General features: G+C 33.9%; 1 pseudogene; it reads left to right on the top strand.

The window, feature by feature from the left end:
* The first annotated feature begins 16,488 nt into the window (after positions 1-16,488).
* LOC108282753 lies at positions 16,489-16,892 on the top strand (annotated as a pseudogene).
* The last annotated feature ends 7,918 nt before the right edge of the window (positions 16,893-24,810 follow it).

Consider the following 24,810-nt stretch of genomic DNA (forward strand, 5'->3'; position numbering starts at 1 on the left):
TTGTATAAAGTATACTTCAGAGTAAAAAACTTTTTGAGAGATAGAGACGGTGTTATGTAATGATAAATTGGTCAATACAACAAGCAGTGGATTCACATAGCAATAATAAATGAGTATTTACCAAATAATAGAGGTGCAAATATACAAGACAAAAACTGATAGAACATTAAGGAAAAATATACCAACCCACAATTATAGTTCGTGACTTCAATAATTCCCTCAATAATTGATAGAATGGCAAGACAGAAAATGAGCAAAGATTTCAATAACACTATTAAATAATAGATAAAAGTGACATTTATAGACTAGTTCACATGACAATGGCAGAATACATACTTTTTTACATTCCTCCAGAAAATACATCAAGGTAGACTACATTCTGGAAACAAAAAAGCAAGGCTAAATAAATTTAAAATAATTATAATTTTATGTATGTTGTTTTCTTTTTTTTTTTTTAATTTAATTTTATTTTTTTTCCCATTTATTTATTTTATTGCATTTTAGGTTTTGGGGTACATGTGAAGAACATGCAAAATTGTTGCATAGGAACACACATGGCAGTGTGATTTGCTGCCTTCCTCCCCATCACCTACATCTGGCATTTCTCCCCTTGCTATCTCTCCCCAGCTTCCCACCCCCCCCCCTCCCTCCCCTACTTCCCCCCAACTGACCCCAGTGTGTAGTGCTCCCCTCCCTGTGTCCATGTGTTCTCATTGTTCAACACCCGTCTATGAGTGAGAACATGCGGTGTTTGATCTTCTGCTCTTCCGTCAGTTTGCTGAGAATGATGGTTTCCAGGTTCATCCATGTCCCTACAAAGGACCCAAACTCATCGTTTTTGATGGCTGCATAATATTCCATGGTATACATGTGCCACATTTTCCCTATCCAGTCTATTGTTGATGGGCATTTAGGTTGGTTCCAGGTCTTTGCTACTGTAAACAGTGCTGCAATGAACATTCGTGTACACGTGTCCTTATAGTAGAACGATTTGTAATCCTTTGGATATATAGCCAGTAATGGGATTGCTGGGTCAAATGGAATTTCTATTTCTAGGTCCTTGAGGAATCGCCACACCGTCTTCCACAATGGTTGAACTAATTTACACTCCCACCAACAGTGCAAAAGTGTTCCTATTTCTCCACATCCTCTCCAGCATCTGTTGTCTCCAGATTTTTTAATGTTCGCCATTCTTACCGGCGTGAGATGGTATCTCAATGTAGTTTTGATTTGCATTTCTCTGATATGTATGTTGTTTTCTAATTAAAATGAAATTAAACTAGAAATTAATATCAAAAAGATAGTAAGGGAAAACTCCAAAACATGAAAACTAAACAATGCAATTATAAATAACTCACAGGTGAAAGAGGGTACCCCAAGGGACATTAAATATAAACAAACAAACAGAAAACATTGAACAGAATAAAGTTTAAAATACAACATGTCAAAATGTGTTGAATTTAGGTAAAATTTGTAGCTATAAATGTACATATTAGAAAAATGAAGTATAGGAAATCAATAAACTAAACTTTTACCTCAAGAATTTATCAAAGGAAGAGAAAAATAAAAGAAAACTAAGCAAAATAGGGAATAATAAAAATAAGCATAAATCAATGGAATTTAAAGAAGACTAATTAAAAAAGCAATGAATCAGATATTTCTTAAAAAATTATTAATTTAACACATTTGTATAAAAATGAGAAGAAAAAGAGACAAGGAGGGAATTGTCAATATCATGACAAAACAGATATCACTACTACCCTACAGATATCAAAAGCATAATAAGGGAACACTATGAACAATTCTAACCATATATTTTGCAACTTAAATGAAATAATCCTTAAAACAAAACAGAGTGCTACAATTTGCCCAATATGACATAGATAATTTAAATTCTATATTAAAAGAATTGAATTTATAATAATATTTTATAATTTATTGTATGACATGAATTTATAATACATTTATTATTATACATGTATACACACCATATATATATATATATACATATATATATATATATATATATAAACACACACATAGAGACATTTTATTTCACTGAAAAATAATAATGAGCTTTTTAAAAAATATCAATATCAATTATATACAATTTCTTCTATAAGACAGAATAGATGGAAATATATTTCATTTCTTTTAGGAAGCTGGTATTATTCTTATAGCAAACTATAAAAAGGATGAAAACAAAGAACACCACATATGTCATCTTAACTACAGTTTTGCAAGTTTTTATCATTAAGTGAAACTCAGTAAAGATACATGAAATTCCTCTGCATTATTTCTTAAAAGTGTTTTTTGTTTGTTTGTTTGTTTGTTTTTTTGTAAAAAAACAACTGTTTTAAAGAAGTTTTAGGTTCACTGCAGAATTAAGAGGAAGGTACAGAGAATTTCCATATAACTCTCTGCACCCATGTATTATTTCTCCATTATCAACATCCTCCCGCCATTTTTTTTGTTTGATGAACACATCATAGTCATCCAATGTTTGTAGTTTATATTAGGGCTCAGTATTGGTGTTGTACAACATTCTACGGATTTGACCAAATATATAATGTCATGTATTCATCATTATAATATAAGAAAAAGTATTTCACTGCTCTAAAAATTATCTGTGCTCCACCTATTCAATTCTCCCTTCCCCCACCCCCAGGTACCCACTTAAATTTCTATCTCTATTGTTATTTCTTTTCCAAAATATTATATAATTGGAATCAGACTATATGTAGTACTTTTCAGATTGGCATCTTTTATTTAGCAATATGCATTTAAGGTCTCTCCATATCTTTCCATGGCTTGATAGTTCATTTCTTTTTAGTACTGTAAATATTCCATTGTCTGGATGTATCACAACTTATTTATCTATGTACCTGCTGAAGGACATCTTGGTTGCTTCCTGATTTGGGCAATTATGAATGAAGCTCTTATAATAATCTATGTGCAGATTTTTATGTGGATGTGTTTTCAACTCCTTATAGTAAATACGTAAGAGCACAACTGTGGATAATATATAAGAATATGCTGAGGTTTGTAAGAAACTACCAAATTGTTTTCCAAAGTTGCTATACCCTACTGCTTTTCCACAAGCAGTAGGGATGAGTTTCTGTAACTTCACATCCTTTTCATCATTTAATCTTATTAGTGTTTCAGATTTTGGTCATCCTAATCAATGTGTATTGGTATCTCATTGTTGCTTTAATTTACATTTCCCTGTTGACATATGATATAGATAATCTTTTCATATGCTTATTTCCTATCAATATATCTTCTTTTGTAATGAGGTTATGTTAATTTCCATTATCTCAAATTACCAAGTTTGGTGAATAACTACATTGTCTCAGTAAGATGGAGATTAATGCCTTTGTCACGTAGTAGTCTACAGGAAGGTGCACTAACCTGAAAAGGTGGAATCATTCACAAAATCTTTTTGAATTCTGGGTTCTTTCATTGTCCTTCTATTTTGAGGGATTTGTACTATTTTCTGTTCTAGATGTTTAGTGTCTTTCAAGTACAGGTAATAACTCATAAAAGAAAGGGAAAGAAGGAAAGTCCACATCAATCAATTTTCACATATGCAAATGAGTAATTTGCATAACCTTCTGTTCATAGTCCCTTGAAAATAAGTTTATCACAGAACCACATCTATCTGGAGGAGCAGAATAATATCATCTCTAGCTGCACAGTTATATGCCCAAGAAATTGAAACAAGTAGCTTTTGCTACAATGAGTTAAACATCTGATCATGCGAAACTAAAGAGAGAATAAATGAATGAGAAATTGTATTGAGAGACATAGATTTTAGTACTTAAATAGTAAATGATATAATTAAGTTTAAAAAAGTTAATAGAAATGAGTGTACCAATTAAAGGAATAATGGTGAGAAAAAAGAAAATACAAAATACAAGTAAATCTATGTAAGCATTGATGGCTCATAAAGTAATCAAAATGTCTGGTTTAGAAAATGTAAATTATAAAAATGAGCAAATATACTAGATAAACAATAACATTCCTCTTCTTTTCTGCTCTTATTCCAAATAAAGTTTATTCACTGGAAAGACTCTAATGGCCACTCACATTGCATTAATTTAGTACAAACTTGAGTCATCAAATCATATTTTATGAGATTTTTCACATTAGCTCCAAGTGTGGAATAAAAAATTAATAGATTCACAAATATTTCTCTCAGAATTTTTTTTTAATTTTAATTTAAGTAGCTACTATTAATTTATCTTTGAATCCTCATACCTAAGTTACTCATTGACATCTGTGGGGGCTAAAACATAAAAACAAATGGAGGCATATATGCCATATGTGTATTTTTTTTCTTTCAGGAATTGTAACTAAAGCTAAAATAAATGTTAAATAAAATGTAATTTATTTTCAGTCTCAACAAATGTAACCTTATAGTAACCTGAAAGTCCATATTGAAATGTAGAATTCTCAGACTCCTTGGATTTCTAAACAAATATATGGATTGTGGGTTCAAAGCCTACACTTTGTCCTCATTTTTTTCTAATTTTTGACTGGCTCTTGTACCATAAAAGCTTATTTGCATGTGTGTGGAAAACCAGCCCATATGTCTAAGTTATCTCCACAACCTCCAGCATAACCTTGTTTTAGGATTTTGGACATCACAGTATAAAGGTCTGCACTGTGGTCCCACTCTTTTCTCTGAAGAATACGGCCCTATTGAAAAAGCCCACCAAGACTAGATAGACTTCAAGTCATTTGGGCAGTAAATCCCAAGGACTAAGAAACCAGAGTATGATCTAAAAAAGCAGATGTCAGCTCCAATTAAATATGTACTTTTTGGTTTCTTGTCTCTTTGGGGACATGTGAGTAACAGGTTGAAAGGAGGAGGTACATAAATGGGCCTGGTTGAGGAACTCTTTTTGGTAAAGTTTGAGGGACAGATCTTCCCTCTTTCTAGCATGATGCCTGCAATACTTTGAATGAACATAGACTAAAGGGAAGTGTGCATATGTGAGAATGTTCCCCAACGTGGTTCTCATAGTGTACTCTTTGCCTAAGCAGTAACAGCATCTGGAAGCATAGTTATTAGCCAGAACTACTGGAAGTAGAAATTCTGGAGGCGGGATCTAGCAATCTTATTTAGAATCCCCTCCATGTGATTTTGATGCCTACTAATGTTCGAGAATCACTGAAGTGAGGGATTAACCTTGAAAAAAAAATGGCACCATTCTAGAAAAGAATAAATAGATATGTAGAGGAGAAAGGCATTGAGAGGAGAATCAAGATGAAACAAACCAATTCCCTGAAACTATTCTTTGCTGTTTTGTTGTCAATGGGCTGGTTCAGGTTCTTGACTAAGAGGCACACAATACTTTGAGAGAAAATACAAAGTGAAAGTAGGTAAAGAAGATTATTGCAGAGCAAAAGTACTGTCTGAAAGCCAAGTCAGAGTGTGCTGCTCAAGAGTGAGACAGCACCAACTGACACTGGGGAAATTCCCTTTATGGGAGTCTTACATAATTCTTCATGAAGGGGTGGGAATGGACATTGTAATTAAGCATGTTGTGGATGGTCTCCTGGATGTGCATGGGCTATCGCTGTACATGCTGATGAAGCAGGATATTTCCCTGACTCCTTCACAAAACTCATGACAGGGGTGCCTCTCAGTCTACTACTCTTGACTCCTTGTGGAAGAGAGTGCATGAACCAGTGATGTGGGAATCAGAGTGCACAAGTGAGCAGTGGAACCAGCCAGCTGCTTCAGCCTCAGTGGGATCAAACTCCATTCACTTGGACCCACTGTGCTCCACCCCTCATGGAAGGGAGTGCACAGATGCGTGGGTGCAGGAGCCAGAGTGAGCACTTTTGGGTGCCAGCAGGAACAAAATCTATGTGGTCCTCACAGCAGCATCTAGTCAGGGGTGCCTGTGACCACTGAAGCCCCAGAGAGTGTGTTACAGTGCTTTCTTAGCTCTGCTGCCTGCAAACAGTTTTAATTGTTAAGAGCTCAGCAAGCCCTCTGCCTTTTTGTGTGAGGTGGCTGCCCTCTGTCTGCAAGGGCAAAGGGCCGATGTGACAGCCTTTTGTATCCACACTTGTGGCTCCCAAGCGTTTGCCCAGCATCCAAGAAAAATGAGATCACTTGAACAAATTGAAGGATGGTAAATGTGGGGGATTTTATTGCTAATGAAAGTGGCTCTCAGTGGGTAGGGGAGGTGAAAAGAGGATGGGGAGGTAGGTAATCTTCCTGCAGATTCTGGGCCTCTCCAGCCCATTTCTTCTCTGAAGCTGCTCCTCTGAAATCAAAACCACCTTTCTTCAAAGCTGTACTCCCTGATCTCCAGCCGCTTCTCCCCTCTGATAGCTGAGTCTGGGTATACCCTACAAGATGGGGTAGGGTCATGGGTGGTTTAGGAAAAGGCAATTCAGGCAAGGGTAGAAGTTCTAACTTTGGGCAATGGGTTTCAAGATTTTTGGCTTGAAGGTGTGGTTTTGCCAGCAACCCACCCTTTCCTGCATAGAATTTCTTTGACTCTTTCCCTATCATTAGTGCATACATTGTATGACTCAGTAGCATTTTAATTCTCCACCATAGGATGTATTTTTTACTATTATAATGAGTCAGCTGAAGGACACTAATCATGGGTTTCTGAGCTTAAATGAATGGGAATGTTCTCTTCTCTTCCCTCCTTTCTGCAGGATGTTCTAACCATGAGCCCAGAATGTGGATTGTCAGGCAATTTGTTCTCTCCATCTATTTGGCAAGATTGTTTCCCTTTAAGGGAGGCTATGATCATCTTTTCTAACTTGCCTTGGTTTTTCATAACTTATTATTTTCAATGTGTTATTAAGTACCCAGAATGTGAAATACTGTGAAGCAAATTCTTCTTCATCCTTGTTGGACTTTGCGTTATTTCTCTTATCTATTTATTTATTTATTTATTTTTTTTGAGAAAGCCTCCTGGGGGCTTTAGTCAAAGTCATTAACTAATTTTCTTTTATCTTCAGGATATCTAAAAAATGGTGTGTAAATAACAAAATAAACCTGCTAAAAAGCTAGTTGAAGAGTGAGAATATTTAGGAAAAGACATCCATCTGTTTTTCCTTTGCTCCAGGGAAGAACAAAAGTACACGACTATAGAAAGACATTATGCAAATGAACCTTGTTTCACCCTAGCATGTAAAAACCAAACTAAACATGCAACTCCCATGCCCTCTCATTACAGCACAGAAAAACTAAAGCACTCAACCTTTCACCTTACATGGCAATCCCCATATTTAATTCATGCCTTATCAATTCATATTTATACGTTACAAAATGAATAATCTCTAAATTAAGAGTTGGTTTAGAAAACTAAATATGTGGGGTGTGTATCTGTATTAAAAGTTACATATGTTTTGTTTATACATGTCTTAAATTTAAGTCTCCATATTTTTTCATGTGGTTTTACTAGGTAAGTACAATATCTGTTCAATAAATAATCTTTCTCCTTAAAACTATTTTCAGAAAACAGAAACAACAAACAGTGGTGAGGGTTTTAGAATGAAGCTTTCTCTCTACATTCATGACAAAATGGTAAATTGATTCCATATAACCAATTCTAAGACGTATTTTTCTTCCAGCATCATAAATATGCTTTTGACCTCTAGTATCAATTATAAACTGTTCTAGGTCAATTAGTCTTTACTCTGCTGCCAAAAGCATTCTCCCAAAAAACTTCCTTTCTGGTAGATTAAAGAGAGGATGAAATGTTGAGACAATAAATGCTATTTTTACCTAAAGCCAATAAAGATAATTTAGATTAAAGTTTTTATTTTGCTTTAATTTTTTAAATATTCCTTTTTACTCTTTCTGTAATAAAATATTAAAGGAAATCTGGTAGAAATATTTAAAACAAAAGTTATATGTAGTAATATTTGATGCAGATGCCTAAATATTAATGAAACACATGATGTGATTTCTAAGGATAATAATTACACATTTGTGGTTATCTTCCTTTATCCTAGGTGAGTGCTAATTTTTTCTATCCTTAAATGGTTGGTTATTACATAAAACATTTCTTTAAAGTATAAAAAAGTTAATTAAATTTGATGCATTACCATCCACCTTTCCTCTCACTCTACAGGAAAATAAAGTTGCTTTAAATTGACTTGTAAAATCATTTTCTATGGACAGTGAGGCACCATAATGAGCAAAATATTTGCAAATATAATGTTATTTTGTCTTTTTCCAGAATTTCACTTTATGCTAAAGCTGCGTTGTCTCATTTGTATTACATTGTTGTTTACTTAGAAGGAGGAATTTTTGAGTAAGGAAGCAATAATGAAGAAATTACTGATTTTAGAATTGTTTCAAGTTACTTTATTTTTTGAAATTTGATTTGTTCATTTATAAGTTAATATCATACAAAAATTCTTACAATGAGCAAATAAAATAATATACATAAATATGTAGCCTGACACAATAAATACTCAGTATTTTTTTATTTGTTTCACTTTATAGTTTATATAGCTATTATAAATTACTATTTTAACTAGTACGTAATATTCATTGAATATACATTATACAGAAATAATAATACTTGGTCTTATAAAAAATTATGTAAATGAAACAATCCTTTTTACCTTAAAGAAATTATCATTTTGTTTAAAAGGACACATACAAGTAAAATAAACTGAACAATTTTATTATGCTTCAAAACAATACATTCATCAGTAGCATGAAATTATTATATTACTTTGAGTATAGTTACATTTTGAAATAATGTTTTACAGTTTACAGGTGTAGAAATTAAATACTTGGACACAGAAAAGTCATATTGTGGATCAATAACTGTAGGATTTTTCTTCTAGGTTTTACCTCGAGATTTAAGAATTGTTTCTGATAGACAGCAAAACTGTGATTAGATTTTAGGAACCATCAATTTTACAATAAGTAACTTGAATGCCTCTGTTTTCCCTCAGGAAAGGTAGTGAGCAATCAAGAGTATTGTGTTTAGAATGCTCTGCACTCAAACTGCTTTATCATTCTTTATCATGTTATAGCCTTGGTTTAAACTGCCTCAAATAGAGGGAACACTACACTATAGCAATTGGTTCTCAAAATCCGAGCTCCAGGCAAACAGAATCAGCATCACTTGGGATATTGGAAGGCAATTGCTCTGCCCTTATCACAGTTGTCCCGAATTATTAACTCTGACATAGAAGTCTAGTACTTCATCTTTTAAAAAGACATCTAGTGATTCTGATACACTAAAGTTGGAAAACCACTGCTATGTTTTGATACCTCCATTTAGGAATTCTACATGTACCCGCAAGAATTCTATAGAATAAAACATAATTTATCATCTAAAATGAGATATATTTGATAGTGAATTGTAGTTCTGCTTATAATTATACAGGGAGCGATGTTGCAAATATGTATTATTATGTTACCTAATAATAACAACCATGTATCATGGCTTTATTGTAACTATAGATCCCTTGTTCCTGTTAGCTAGTGGCTTGATTGAATTTATATTCATCTGATCTGAGAAAAAATAGAGTGAATTTATGACAGAATTTCTTAGAAGAGGTAGCTACTGGAACTGAAACAGGTTTTCTTTCTCTTAATCAGTGAATATATAATAATTTACTAGTCATTTTTAATAGGAACTTTATGAATTTCTCTCCTCTTCATCTGTGCCTTAGTAACCATTTAAATAACTGTAACTTCATTTCCTGCTTTCTTTCTTCTTTGTATACATATCATCACTTCCCTGGTTTTTTGCTCTCTTCTGAAAAGTCTAGATTTTCTTTCAGTAAAAACCTTTCTTGAATAAATATGTCCTGGCATCTCTTAGACTCTTCTGTCCTCTCAATAGGAGAGTCTCAAATGTAGTACACAAGTGAGGGCATATCTTAATCCCAGAATGTACCATAATTTGGATCAGAGGCATATTTTATGAGTATCTGGTCTCTGATTATCACATAGTCAGTTCAGGGTTGATGATGCCATTTTTACTGTTTCTGTGGAGGTATTCCCTGTCACAGCTGGTGAAAGCAAGAGAAGGTTCTTTTCTGTACATATAATTTTTTCTCTTCAATCTTCACTACCCATTCCAAAAAGGACATAGCTATTATATTACTAGTTATTGCTTAACATCAAACCCTACAGAAAGTTATGAGCTAATATTCAGAACAAACATTCCTTTTTATTCCTCAGTGTCCAGAAATTAATAACTCTAAGAACTGACCTGGGAATATAAAAAAGCAGGCATTTTTTGTATTCCTCAGCAAAATAACCCAGCATTTTTATGCTACAGCTCCTGCTTTCTAGATTCCTGTTCCCATCACATCTGTTTCTGGATGATTCACTTAAGGAAGAGCAATCAAATGGGATTAGAAGGAGGCTGAGTGTCCTCTCAAGTTTGCAGCATGGCTTTTGATCTAACATGTGGGTCTGCATTTCATCTCAAACATCATAAAAGAGAGGATTGTATAATTGCTGTCTGTTATTTCCCTGTCCTCCAAGTGATTTCAGTTTCCTTGGGGAAATTTCAAGAAATAAGCAAAATATTTTATCAGTTGATTGACTCCTTCTTCTGCTGTTTCTTAACCTTCTCAGTGGAGACATTTGTCATCTGTTACTATTTTTTTTTCTTTCTGTAAGATATGCTACTGGTATTATAATTTGCTAATGAGCTTTTGGTCAGTAAATCATGAATAGAAAAGCAGCCACTGATGTGTCATAGTCACAACAGAACTTCCCAGCCTGTACCCTATCCTTTAATGCTTTAACACCTTTATTTTAAATACCTAAAACTTCTATGTGTCAACACAGCTATTGTTACAGTTTTGGGTTAGTCTTCAGTTGACACCAATATAGTAGTATTGAAATAGGAGAGTTTCCTCCCAGGATGTGTGATGGGTGTTTTTCATCTGTTTGATGGCCCCTCTGCTCAAATCCCTTGAGGGAGGGGGAACACCTGGATGGGCAGGTGCAGAGGCTGGGGTAAGTGCTTTGGGCTCTGCTTCTGCGGTAGTGTCTAGGGGTAGTTGCCTGCAACCCCAGTGTTAACAAAACTCTTTCAATTTTGCTTTCTGCAGTTGGCTTGAGTGTTAATAGCTCAATGGATCTGCTTTTTAGTGAGGGGGGAGGGCCAGTATGACAGTTTGTTGTAACCAGAGCTCTTGCCCAGCATTCCTCCAAAATTGGATCACACATGGCCTCGAAGGATGAACGCAATGTTTTATTGAGTGGTGGAGATGGCTTTAGGTAAGATGGGGAACCAGAATTGCAGGATGAAATGGGAAGGCAGCGCCCTCCTGAAATCATACTGCCAAGTGGCCAGATTCCCCTCTGATTGCCTCCAGCCTAACTTTTCTTGGCATTCAGATGTTCCTCCTCTTGTTTTTTCTGCCATGTTATTCTGCTGTCAGCTGGCCTGCTCACTTGCTGATCTGTTCCTGGAGCTTGGGGTTCCGGGTTTATATGGGTGCAGGATAGGGGGTGTGGCAGGCCTAAAGGCAACTTTTCCTGCACAAAAACAGGAATGTCCATTCTCATTTAGGGCCACAGGTATCCAGGCTTGAGGATTGGGTCTTTGTCTGGGAACAGCTCTCTTCTATCCAGCATTTTCCTGTCCATTATCAGTATTACATTTGCTTGATTTGTTCAGTGACCTTGACCAGAAAATCCCCAGCCTCAATATTCTGACAGTCTTCTATATCATGGAATAATGTAGACCACATGCCACCTAGCCAAACTTCACCAACCCCAACGTAGGTACATACAGTTCCTACCCAGTTTCACCCCCACACTCTTGCAATGGAGAGTTTGATTAACTCTGTAATTTTCATGGGAACAGTACTGTGATGACACAGAGCTTCTGTGCACTTCAAAGCAGACCTGTCAACCCAAACATGACATAAATCCTTGACTCCCCAGTTTCTTTTTATTTTTTTTTTGTCCTTAATAGCTAATGGTAATTAAAATAGTACTATATGATATCAAAGTGATTGTATAAAGAAAATTAGATGGTGAAATTGTGTAGAAATAGTTACAAGATGATTATGTATTTGGTGTATGTTGTATATATTGTTTAAGATTTTCACCAAGTTTTAACAAATATTAAAATAAGCTTACTATCTTAAAGTAAATTTACAATGAGCCAAGGGTCTGGAATAATTAGTTTGAGAAATATCATTCAGTAAGAAGAGATATGAAGCAAGTGCTACTGTATATTTTTTATGTCTATCCCTATCATTCTCTCTGTCTCTCTACCTATAAATAAAGTAATTGAAAAGGGAAATATATAATGAAAAATTAATTAATATTCATTATGTGCATCCTGCTACGTCAGAGATTGGTTACAGTTTATTGTCTCAAACGTAAGTTAATAAAATAATCATTCCTCATTTTGATCTACACTGCTTTGACTATCACAACACTTTGTTCTCATACACATGTACAACACATGAGTACAAGTGTGCAATATGAGCAGAACGATTACATTGCAATTCTATGTTTCTGATTATAGTATCAAGTTTATAAAATAAAAATATTGAATTAAATTTTAATTAACTACTAAAATGATAATCTTATTTTTATCAATTTGATATGAAAAAATCTCTGTTAAAAGTAGTTTGACATTTCTTGACATAAGTTGCAGAGTCAACGTCCTTAACTGTTAAAAATTCCGGTCTTTAATAGTTATAAAATGACTTGAATTAAAATGACTTACAGTTTTGAAGACAGAAAGAATGAAAAAGGAAAGAAAAAAAAAAAAACCGGGAAACAAACAACAGAATTGACTCCTGGCAGCAATGGAGAAGTGTGAAGAGCATCCTTGGGCACTGAGGGAGAAAGAATACAGAAATTGTGAGGCACTGAACTCTGTGCTGTCCTGTTAGAGAGGAATAGCAGACTAAACTCACCTGATGCCTGCCCATGAAGGGAACATTTAAACCAGTACTACCAAAAGAAGAATCAGCAATCCCAGAGGTTCAAACTTGAGTGCTCTCAAACCTTGCCACCAAGGGTCAACTGCTGGGCATGAACAGGCACTTCTCAAATAAGACATTTATGCAGCCAACAAACATATGAAAAAAACTCACCTTCGCTGATCATTAGAGAAATGCAATCCAAACCACAATGTGATATAATCTTTCACCAGCCAGAATGGTGATAATTAAAAAGTCAAGAAATAACAGGTGCTGGTGAGGCTGCAGAGAAATAGGAACTCTTTTAGACTGTTGGTGGAAATGTAAATTAGTTCAGCCATTGTGGAAGATAGCGTGGCAATTCCTCAACGACCTAGAACTGGAAATACCATTTGACCCAGCAATCTCATTAATGGGGGTATACCCAAAGGAATATACATTGTTCTATTATAAAGATACGTGCACATGTATGTTTATTGTAGCACTATTTACAATAGCAAAGACATGGAATCAACCCAAAAGACCATCAGTTATAGACTGGATAAAGAAAATGTGTTACATATATGTCATGGAATGCAATTCAGGCATAAAGCAGAATGAGATCATGTATTGATGGAGCTGGAAGCCATTATCCTCAACAAATGAATGCAGAACAAAAAACCAAATACCACATGTTCTCACTCATAAGTGAGACATGAACAATGAGAAGAACTGGACACAGGGAGGGTAGCAACACACACTTGAGTCTGTTGGAGGGTGGTGGGGAGGGGATGGAGAGCACCAGGAAAAATAGTTAATGCATGTGGGGCTTAATACTTAGGTGATGGGCTGATAGGTGGACCAAACCAGTATGATACATGTTTACCTATGTAACAAACCTGCCCAAATCCAGAGCCAATATCATATGTACCCTGGAACTTAAAGAAGAAAATATCATTTGTACCCTGGGACTTAAAGAAGAAGAAAAGCAGTATGGAGGTACCTCAAAAAACTAAAAATGGAATAACCATATGGTCCAGCAATCCAATTCTGCGTATATACCCAAAAGAAAGCAAATTAGCATATTGAAGGGATAGCTGCACTTCTTTGTTCATTCCAACATATTAACAATAGCCAAGATGTAGAATCAATGTAATTGTCCATCAACAGATTAATGGATTTAAAAATGTAGTACCTATAAACAATTAAATATTATTCAGCCATCCAAAACAATAAAATATTTTCAGGTACATACAACATGGGTGGAGCTGGAAGACATCATAATTGAAATAAGTCAGGCAGAAAAAAACACATATGGCATGTCCTCATTCATATGTAGGGAAACAAAATGTTGATCTCATTGAGACAGAAGATATAATGGTGGTTACCACATGCTGGAAAGCGTAGTGGAGCAGGGGATAAAGATTATTTTGTTAATGAGTACAAAAAATACCACTACATAGAAGGAATAAGATCTATTTTTTGTAGCATAAGGGGTGACAAAGTTAAAAATAATTTATTATGTACTTTAAAATAACTAGAAGAGTAGACTGGATCTTCCCAACACAAAGAAATATTAAGTGATTAAGGTGATGGATATTCCAATTATTTTGACTTAATCATTACACATTGTATGCTTGTATCAAAATATCATGTTCCCTATAAATAAGCACAACTAGTATATAACCATAACAAGAAAAAAATTTAAATTAAAAATTAATAGAAGATTAAGGAGAATAAAAACTTCTCAATGTACTTCACATAAGAAACCTCATTATCTTTTTCACAGTCCGTTTAATTGTATCCTATATGCCATCCCTTACAATATTGTATATCTAGGTTTCCCATAAATTTAGAAGAATGTTTTATCTGAAGCACTCAAATCTGACTCCTTAATAACATGGAATTGGAAAGATGTCTTAAACTCTGTCAAATAAAAAAACCCAAACAAAAATAAATAATTTCAAACAAAATGGTTCTTTATGTAGAGACAACAGCTTTACATGGCACAAAAGTATGCTTTAACAAACTGACTTTATTGGAGGAAATGATAGAACCTGGTTTTCCCAAAGTTAATGGATAATTTTCAATGTACTTCACTTGCAGTCATCATGCTAACTTAGGCCTTATATTTCTAAAATTTTAGGATTTGCTAATTTTTAAAGACCCTTATATTCTAAATTGTGTATAAGGGTAGATCATTTTAGAAGTGTTAATTGTCTGAAATGTACATATATTATCTCAAATATGTATGTCTTCCTGAATGTTGTTCAATAATTATTTGTTTTTTCCTGAAATCTACCTCTTTCCTTCTGAGGACATCCTATATTAATAGTGCTTGTGAAGCTCCTTTTTCTCTCTAGATTTATGTCAAGTAGCATGTGTTCTGAGAAATTTGTATTCTCTACCTAATCATCATGATTTGTTAGATGTCCCTCCTATTTGATCTACCTTTGTAATCTCATAACTCTTTATGTTTATCTTTATTATGACAAATTGTATACTGTGCTTTAAATATTGATTTTTTGCCTGTGCCAAACACAGCACTGTAATATTTTAAAGGGCAAAGATACAGCCTTAAACTTTTGTTCTTAATTCAATACCATATGCTTAAAACATGGCAAGCACTTGATACTGCTTGCTCATATAGATGCATAAATGAAATGTAGAGGTTTGCATAATGCTTTCTAAGATTACCTTTTTTTTTTTGGTTTCTGCTGTAGAAATATTTTAAAGTATTTGCTCTGCCTTTAAACAGCACATGTTCAATTTGGAATTATCAGCTTGTTTCTCTGCACTGAAAAGTATGTTTTTATGAAAAGATTTCAAACACACGTAGAATCTTAAAACATATTTGATTCCTCTCATGTATTATTTTTAATGCAACCATATTTTAAATTTGCCATTAATTCTATTCTTCCAGTGTTCAAGAACAAATATAAGCCATCACATGTTTATATCCTTGTTATTCAAATATTTTTTCAGCTGTGCTTCTTAAGCACTAAGCTTGCTTATATTTAATCTGTTATGGGTAATTAATCCCTATCATTTTCCTTTTACAGGTATAACTAATGGTTATACAGTCCCACACTCTAATCTCAAATCATTTAAATCTTATTAATTGATGAATGCATTCATCATTCGAGGTGATGTGGTAAATCTTCAGAGATAACACCAGAGGACAAAACTTATAGAAAATTTATTATGATCACATAGACTGTGCATCTTCCATACATTCCTTATCTATAATACTTACTATCAGTAGGGACTTTGCCTACTACCTGTATAAGTCAGTGCTGGAGAAAAATCAGATAGGCATGGTGCCCTTTATAAGAAGATAAAGCACTAATAATTCCCCCTAAAATATATACTGTCCTGCATAATTATTAGAAGGAGACTATGACCAATATAAGCAGTATCTATAATGAGGAAATATAAAGTCTTGATTACTTTTATGACATAAACCAGAATCACCATTAATTTAATGATTACCAACATAGGGAAAAAGAAGCAAAAGCAAAAAAAATATATACAGTTCTAGGCTCCTGGTGGTTCTTGAATGCTTGTTTGTGTAGTCTTGTTACGTCTTTTGTGAAGTGGCAGCCAAGGAGTCTCTGGGGCCACAGCCCATGAAAAACACAAGGAAAGAGTGAAGACCAAGAACAATAATGATATTAATTTGAGGGTGAGTGTGGCAGAGAAGGATGGTTCTGCAGTGCAGTTTAAGATGAAGATGAAGAGGCATACACCACTTAGTAAACTAATGAAAGTCTATTGTGAATGACAGGGCTTGTCAATGAGGCAAATCGGATTCCAGTATGAACAGGGAGCCAATCAATGAAACTGACACATCTCTACATTTGGAAATGGGAGATGAAGATACATCTGATGTATTCTAGGAGTAGACGGGAGAGATCTATGAAAAAGGAAAGCAGCAAGGGAAGCTGCTTCTTCACTCCAGAACTCTGCCCTTAACAGACCAAGATTACGTTCTCAATTAGAAGACTGCAATTGGGTTCCATCACATCCTGACTACTACTATGCACATTTTTTTTTTTTTTTTTGACAGGGTCTTACTCTGTCAACCAAGCTGGACTGCAGTGATGTGATCATGGTTTTTGCAGCCTTGACCTCCCAGACTCAAGCAATCCTTCCAACTCAGCCAACAGAGTAGCTGGGGCTACAGGCAAGTGTCACCATGCCCAGCTCTTTTACACGATTATTTTGTAGAGATGAGATCTCACTGTGTTGACCAGGCTGATCTCAAGCTCCTGAGCTCAAAGCTCCTGCCTCACCCTCCCAAAGTGATGGGTTTACAAGGATGAGCCAGCACGCTGAGTCCATTCCTTAATTGTGTGTGAAAGAACTGTTATATAGACCAAGGCACGAAGGTCACTTGAGGTCAGGAGTTTGAGACCAGCCTGACCAACATGGCAAAACCCTGTCTCTAACAAAAATACCAAAATTAGCTGGATGAGATAATGCATGACTTTAATCCCAGCTACTAGAAAGGCTGAGGCAGGAGAATTGCTTGAACCAATGGGGCAGAGGTTGCAGTGTGCCAAGATCATACCACTGCACTCCAGCCTGGGTGACAGAAAAAGACTCTGTCTCTAAATAAATAAATAAATAGAACTGGTATGTGTACACAGCATATTATATAATTTTTTAATTGAATGGACAGTGCTATGTTTTGACTAATATCAAGTGGAGATGAGAGAGGGAAAAACATTGGTTCTGCAGCAATGTCCCCTTTGTACATTAGTGGCATACTGATTAAACTCTTCTTTTTATATTCTAGTAAGTTACTTTTTTCTCACTATTTTAGCAACAATGACAACAACAAAAAGAAAAAACCTTGCATAGCTTGTTCAATCGAATAATTTTAATATTTTCACTTATCATGATAAAACCAAGAACAATTTTATAATTTCTCTTGGACAGACATGTAAGACAGTCTGTCTATAATTAGATATAAATTAGTATGAAGAAAATAAATCCTGGATTAGTTTTCCTTTCCAGTCTCTTTTTTTTTTTTGTCCCATTTGATGGCATCCCATGTGATCAAATATCTTATTTTTGAAATAAACTTCCTGTTTTTTTAAAAAATTGAGTACCTAAACATAGATGATAGATCATAAAGTTTAAAGTTAATAGAGCTAAAACTATAAGAAGGATAAAATTGTTTTATTTACATAATGTTCAAGCTGATCAGTGCAAAATAGAAACAGAGATCTGGAATGATAAAACATAATTGAAATTCCAAACTCAGTAGATTTCATAGGTACCTGATTAAGTGCAGCAATTTCGTTAGCTGTAATGTTAAATCAATTAATATTACTTTGGCACAAAATTCAAACCTAAAAGGAAAAAATGAGATATGGAAGATCTTCCCAGAAGCAGTAATATTTGACAAGTGAGAACTAGAACTAGAGAAGAAAGATAAATTGAATGAGAGAAAGGGAGAGTTGTGCACTCTTGAAGAAATATTAACAAAATATTTTCTGAATTAAGTTAATAAAGGCTCACCAAAATAAGTAATAAACCAAAGTAGAAGGACACTACTGCATACAACTGTCAAAAAAAGAATAAACTCAAGAAAATAATTGTTTTTTTCTTAATAATAGTTAATGTACTAGTACACAGTTCCTCATATAAAATTTGTTGATTAATTGTGTTGGAGAATTTCAGAACTTTTCAGACTTAAAAAGATCATCTGGAATAACTTAAACTTCCATCTCGAGAGAATTAGAGAAATAACCGTTATTTAAATTAACATAAATCAGGAGAAAATTAGAGCAGAAATCATAAAGAAAATTAACAATACATACAGCTGGTTCTAAGACAAGATCAATAAAATTGATAAAACTCCAACCAGGATAACCTGGGAAAAAACACTGGTTATGCCCGTCAATCTTATGAATATTAAAAAATAGTAAAGAACAATACAATGAACTCTGTGCCTCAAAATCGATAACTTGGATTTACTAGACTAATTCTTAGAAAGATACGAAACCCACACTAGAAAAATAGAGTTTATGAATGGCTCTGTATCTATCAAAAACATTGATGATAATAAAATAATAAAAATTCATTTTTATTATAAAATATTTATTATGAAATATATTTATTATAAAATAATCATGCATAAAAGGAAGCATCAAGTCCAGATGGTTTTACTGCTAAACCCTACTAAATTTTATGGAAAAAACTGACATTAATCCTCTACAATATTTTCCAGAATATGCAAGAAGAGAGAGCATTCCATAACTAATTCTCTGATGCCAACATTAACCTAATAATAAAATCACGTAAAGACATTACAATAGAGAACAACTAACTACTCATTACCCCTATTAACATAGATACAAATTGCTAACAAAATATTAGCAAATACAACTAATTAATGTGTAAAAATAGTTGTGTACAATGCTCAAGTGGCATTTACTCCAGGTATGCAAAACTAGTTCAAATTAAGAAAGCCAATTAATGAAATTCTCAATATCAACAGGCAAAACAAGAATATATACATACATATGTGTGTGTATATATATATATATATATATATATACACACATATATATATATATATATGTATATAATTATTTCATATGCTCAAAAAAACATTTTAACAAAATCCAAAACACATCCATGAAAACACTGTGGGAAACTACAGATAGCACCACAAACCACACGTAGTATCAACAAACCACAAATAGAGTGCATCATCCTGAAATTGAGAAAGATCATTTACAAAAACCTACATTAAAAATCAAACAGAGGTAAGAAACTAGGTGCTTTCCTCTTGAGATTATTAACTAAGCAATTTAGTCTTCTGTCACTACTTCTACTTAATATTATACAGAAATTTATACATAAAAATGCAAAAAACAAAAAACTATCAAATGTATACAGATTGGAAGGAAAAAAAGAAAACAGTCCTTATTTGCAGATGATATGATAGACTTTGAAGAAAATCCTAGAGAAGATCCAAAAGCCTGCTGAAACCACTAAGCAAGGACACATGATAAAAGATTATTTAAAAAAACTCAATTGCTTTTTTTAAACATATGCAGTGAATTACTGGAATTTGAAATTTTAAACTTTATTTTAAAATATCACCAAAAATAAATATATTAAAGATTAAAAACATAAGATCTATTTAAAGAAAGCTACAAACCACCGATGAAATAAATAAATTATAAATAGAGAGATAGTCTATACTAATATATTGGAAAATTAAGATGTAAATTATTCCCAAATTTAACTAAAATTTCAATAAAATTGCTGGGAGTTATTTTGCAGATATTGATAAAATTGTTCTATAGTTCACATGAAAAGGCAAAATACATAGCCAGCACAATACTGAGGAAAAAAAGCAAACTGGGGCAGGTTTATGTTTGTAATATCAGCACTTACAGAGGCCAAGAAAGGCTGATCATTTGAGGTCAGGAGTTCAAGTACAACCTGTCCAATAAAGTGAAACCTCATCTCTTTTAAAAATCCCCCCCAAAAAATAGCCCAGCATAGTGGTGCACACCTGTAATCCCAGCTACTCAAAAGGCAGAGGCAGGAGAATTGCTTCAATCTGAGAAAGGGTGGTTGCAGAGGGCCAAGATCGTGAAGTTACACACTAGCCTGGATAACAGTGTGAGATTAAGTACCTTCCCCCACCAAAAAAAAAAAAAAAAAAAAAGAAAAAAGAAAAGCAAATTGGAAGAAATACTCAATTTCAAGGTTTACTGTAAAGCTACTATAATCAAGACAGTGTGATAATGGCAGCCAAATAGAAGGAAAACCAATGGAACAGAATGGAAACCCCAGAAACCAACTCACATAAATTTGGTCACTTAATCTTGGATAAAGGCAAAAGGGAAATTCAATGGAGAAAGGATATTCTTACCAAAAGTGTTGCTGAAACAATTGAACTGAAACTCAAAATGGATCATAGTCTTACATGTAAAATGTAAAGCTATGTAATGGCTGGAAGAAAACATGGGAGAAAATCTAGGTGACGTTGGGGTTGGTGTTGAGTTTTTAGATACATCAGTAAAGCATAATCAATAAAATAAAACAAAATTATCTTTACTAAAATTCAAACTATTTTTTCTATAAAAAAATACTGTTAATATCAAATACTGAGAACAAAAAGATTAAAGATTGTCTATAACTTGCCCAAGCTTCAACAATAATTGGCATGATCAAAATGGTAATTCAAATTTGTCAGATTCTAAATTCTGTGTCCTCTAACTTACTGTAAGGCAGTAACATATTTAAATAGTATGCTGAAATTACTATATCTCAAATAATCAAAAAGCAAGTGTAAGGAAAAGAACCAATATGGCTGTTCATGTGGCCAGAATTGATTGGCAAATTTCCAGAAGATCTCATATTTTTATTAGATCTTATGAACATTTCTTTCTTGGTCTTTCAAATTGTGCATAAAAACATCTTGCTGCAAAAACTGATCATGCCTCATCAAATTTCATTATGTATTTAATTAAGATATTAATGAGACAACTCTGAAATTGAATGAGGAATTAACCTAGTAGTTTATTGTTAATAGCCAAAATTATTACCTGCCACCTACTTTCCTGTATCACACAGCACTTGGTAAATTAATTTTCCCTTACTTATTTAAGTACTCTTCTCTATTATTTGTGAAAATTCTTCTAATATATTTTCTAAGAACCATTTAGAAATGGCTCATTTACCCTTTTCAAAACATAACAGTGTAATTTCAAAAAGCATTTTGCTCTTTCTGAAATTAAGCTCATTTAACACCCTTTATACTTAAGTTTCATGGTCCCTATTTTTATTTAAATAGCTGCCCTAACAATAGGAAATTGGTATATATCTATGATATTGTTCACGCATTATTTCCCTGCCAACACATTTTCATTTAAATTGAATTATTAACAATGTTACCATTAAATTCAATTTATGTTTTTAAATTAGAGTGTTTTCTAAGGAATTATAGTTTGGGATCAGTTAAAGGTGGTGTTATAGAACTACATTTAAAACTTTTTATTAGGTAAAAGTAAAAGATTTTTTATAGAAGTAAAATTGTGAAACATGGAAAATATAATAAGAGGTAAACATTCTTTTTTTATTATATGGACTTTTTAAACTTTTATTTTAATTTCAGGGGTACAAGTTCAGGTTTGTCGGATAAACTTATGTCTTGGGGATTTGTTGTACAGATAATTTTGACACCCAGTTATTAAGCCTACTACCCATTAGCTATTTTTACTGATCCTCCTCCCCCTCTCACCCTCCACTTTTCAGAAGTCCACAGTATATGTTGTTTCCCTCTATGTGTTTATGTGTTCTCATCATTTTAGCTCTCAATTATAGGTGAGAACATGTAGTATTTAGTTTTCTGTCCTAGTGTTAGTTTGCTGAGGTTAATGGCCTCCAGTTCCATTCATGTCCCTACAAAGGACATGATCTTCTAATTTCAAGATTTAACTAGAGTATACAAAAAATGCTTAAGGAAAAAATGTTTTTAAATTTTAGTGTATAGATCTAAATTTAGAACAAGTGATTTAGAAACTGTAAAATAGAACTAGATTGATGATTATAATTTAGTTTGATTATCATTTCAATTAATGTTTCTTTTTAATACATGAAAAAATACTAAGAAAATATTCTGAAAAAAATGTGTTCCCCAATTAAAACTATTTTGACTATATTTTGCACAACTTCTCCCAGATTTGCACCTAATTATTTCATTATTTTGGATGCTATTGAAAGCGATAATTTTCATAATTTTTATTTATAATTTTTCTTTGCTTGCATGAAGAAATAGAAATAATTTTGCGTATATTGACTTTATATCCTGAAATACTGCTAAAACCACTTATTAGTATTAGTAGCATTCTTGTAGATTGCATGTGATTTTCTGCATACACTATTTTCTCATCTATAAATAAAAACCAATTTCCTTTTTTCAATTTACATACATATTATCATACTGGCATACATACTGTGTGGTATGATGAATTACATTAAATAAATTTAACATTTTAAGCTAATACTGTGTTGGTATAAAAAAATTCCATTGACTCATATGTTTTTGACATATATATCTATAGGAGACATAGATATATAGGACGTATATGGGAGACATATATATGACTCTCATGCATATAAGACATATATATATGACGTATATATATGCCATATATATGTCTTACATATATATCATATATACATGTGTGTCATATATATATATATATATGAGACAGAGTTTCTCTTCCCCTGGCTGGAGTGTAATGATGTGATCTTGGCTCACTGCAACCTCCACTCCCTGGGTTCAAGTGATTCTCATGCCTCAGCCTCCCGAGTTGCTGAGATTACAGGTGCCTGCTACCATGCCCAGCTAATTTTTCTATTTTTAGTAGAAACAGGTTTCACCATGTTGGCCAGGCTGGTCTCAAACTCCTGACCTCAGGTGATTGACCCACCTCTGTCCCCCAAAGGGTTGAGATCACAGGCGTGAGCCCGTAAACTCCCAGCCTATATACTCCCCTTTATACATATATACATATATACATATATGTATATATATGTATATATATCTCCTAGTAGTCTCTCTCTGTCTGGAAAACCCTGACTGATACAGATTTTGGTACCAGGAGTGGTCCTAGAGGAACGGAATATTAAGAATGGAATTCTTTAATTTGTTTTGGGTTTTTTTGGAGTTAGCTCTTAATATAATTAGACTGAAAGATACTAAGGATTCTAATTCTAATAGTATGGAGAACATGGATAGTTCTTGGTATCAGCTGTTTAGAGAGGTATGCAAAACAAATGCTTTTGACACTCCTAATTCACTGATTGTGAGAGGCGAAGAGTTTAGTGACTTTATACATAATACTTTTGGCCATATGTGGAGAACTAAGGAATGTAATGAAGCTGGTTGGTTGCTCCTAAGTTCAGTGGAAAAGTGATGAAAGAAAATTATGAACTCAGAAATTCTGTCTCCAGGCTTCAGAAGCAGACTCTGAACCTCAAATATGCTAGGATTGCCTTGAGTGAGAGTCTCATCTCTTGCAGAAAAAAAGCTGAAATTTTGTAAAAACAGACACAAGCTCTTACCATGGTAGTGGCTGATCTGTGATGAAACGTGCACGCACAGCCTCACCAAGTATCTATTGTTAAAGTGAGGGCATTGATTGGAAAATAGTAGGACCCTGCAACTTGGAATTTGGATGTGTGGGAGGATGCTGATGAATCTGGGTTTGTAAACTCTAATGAACCTTTTTCAACAGAAGAAACATCTTCCCTGTCCCCAGTAGTGGTGACATCCCCTCCCCTACCCATCCTGCCATCAGCCTTTCTACCTTTTTTTGAGGAGATAAACACTGTGGTGTCTGAGGCAACAGTGATGGCCTTCCCTGAGCAAGTTGCCAGGCAAGATGATGTTGATTTTCCTCAGCACTCATCCCCAACACCTCTGTTTTCTTCTAGAACTAAACATAGACTAAAGTCCTGGCAGCCTGCTAGAGGTGAGGTTGAGAGTGTGACCCATGAGGAGAGGTGCTATACACAAAAAGAACTGCTTGAGTTCTCTAATTTATATAAACAGAAATCTAGAAAGCAGGCATGGGAATGGATATTAAGAGTATGGCATAATGGTGAAAGAAATGTAGAGTTGAATCAGGCTGAATTTATTGATCTGTGCTCACTAAGTAGGGACTCTGCATTTAATGTTGCAGCTTGGGGAGTTTAAAAAAAAGGTTATCTATTGCGGGAAAATTACATGAACCTGGGAGACAGAAGTTGCAGTGAGCCGAGATCACGCAATTGCACTCTAGCCATGACAATAGTGTGAGACTCTGTCTTAAAAAAAAAAAAAAAAAAAAAAAGGTTCTCTAATTGTTTACTTTCTTGGTTAGCTGAGATGTAGATTAA

Source organism: Cebus imitator, unplaced genomic scaffold (genome assembly GCF_001604975.1).
Source record: "Cebus imitator isolate Cc_AM_T3 unplaced genomic scaffold, Cebus_imitator-1.0 Scaffold250, whole genome shotgun sequence".
Classification (NCBI taxonomy): domain Eukaryota; kingdom Metazoa; phylum Chordata; class Mammalia; order Primates; family Cebidae; genus Cebus; species Cebus imitator.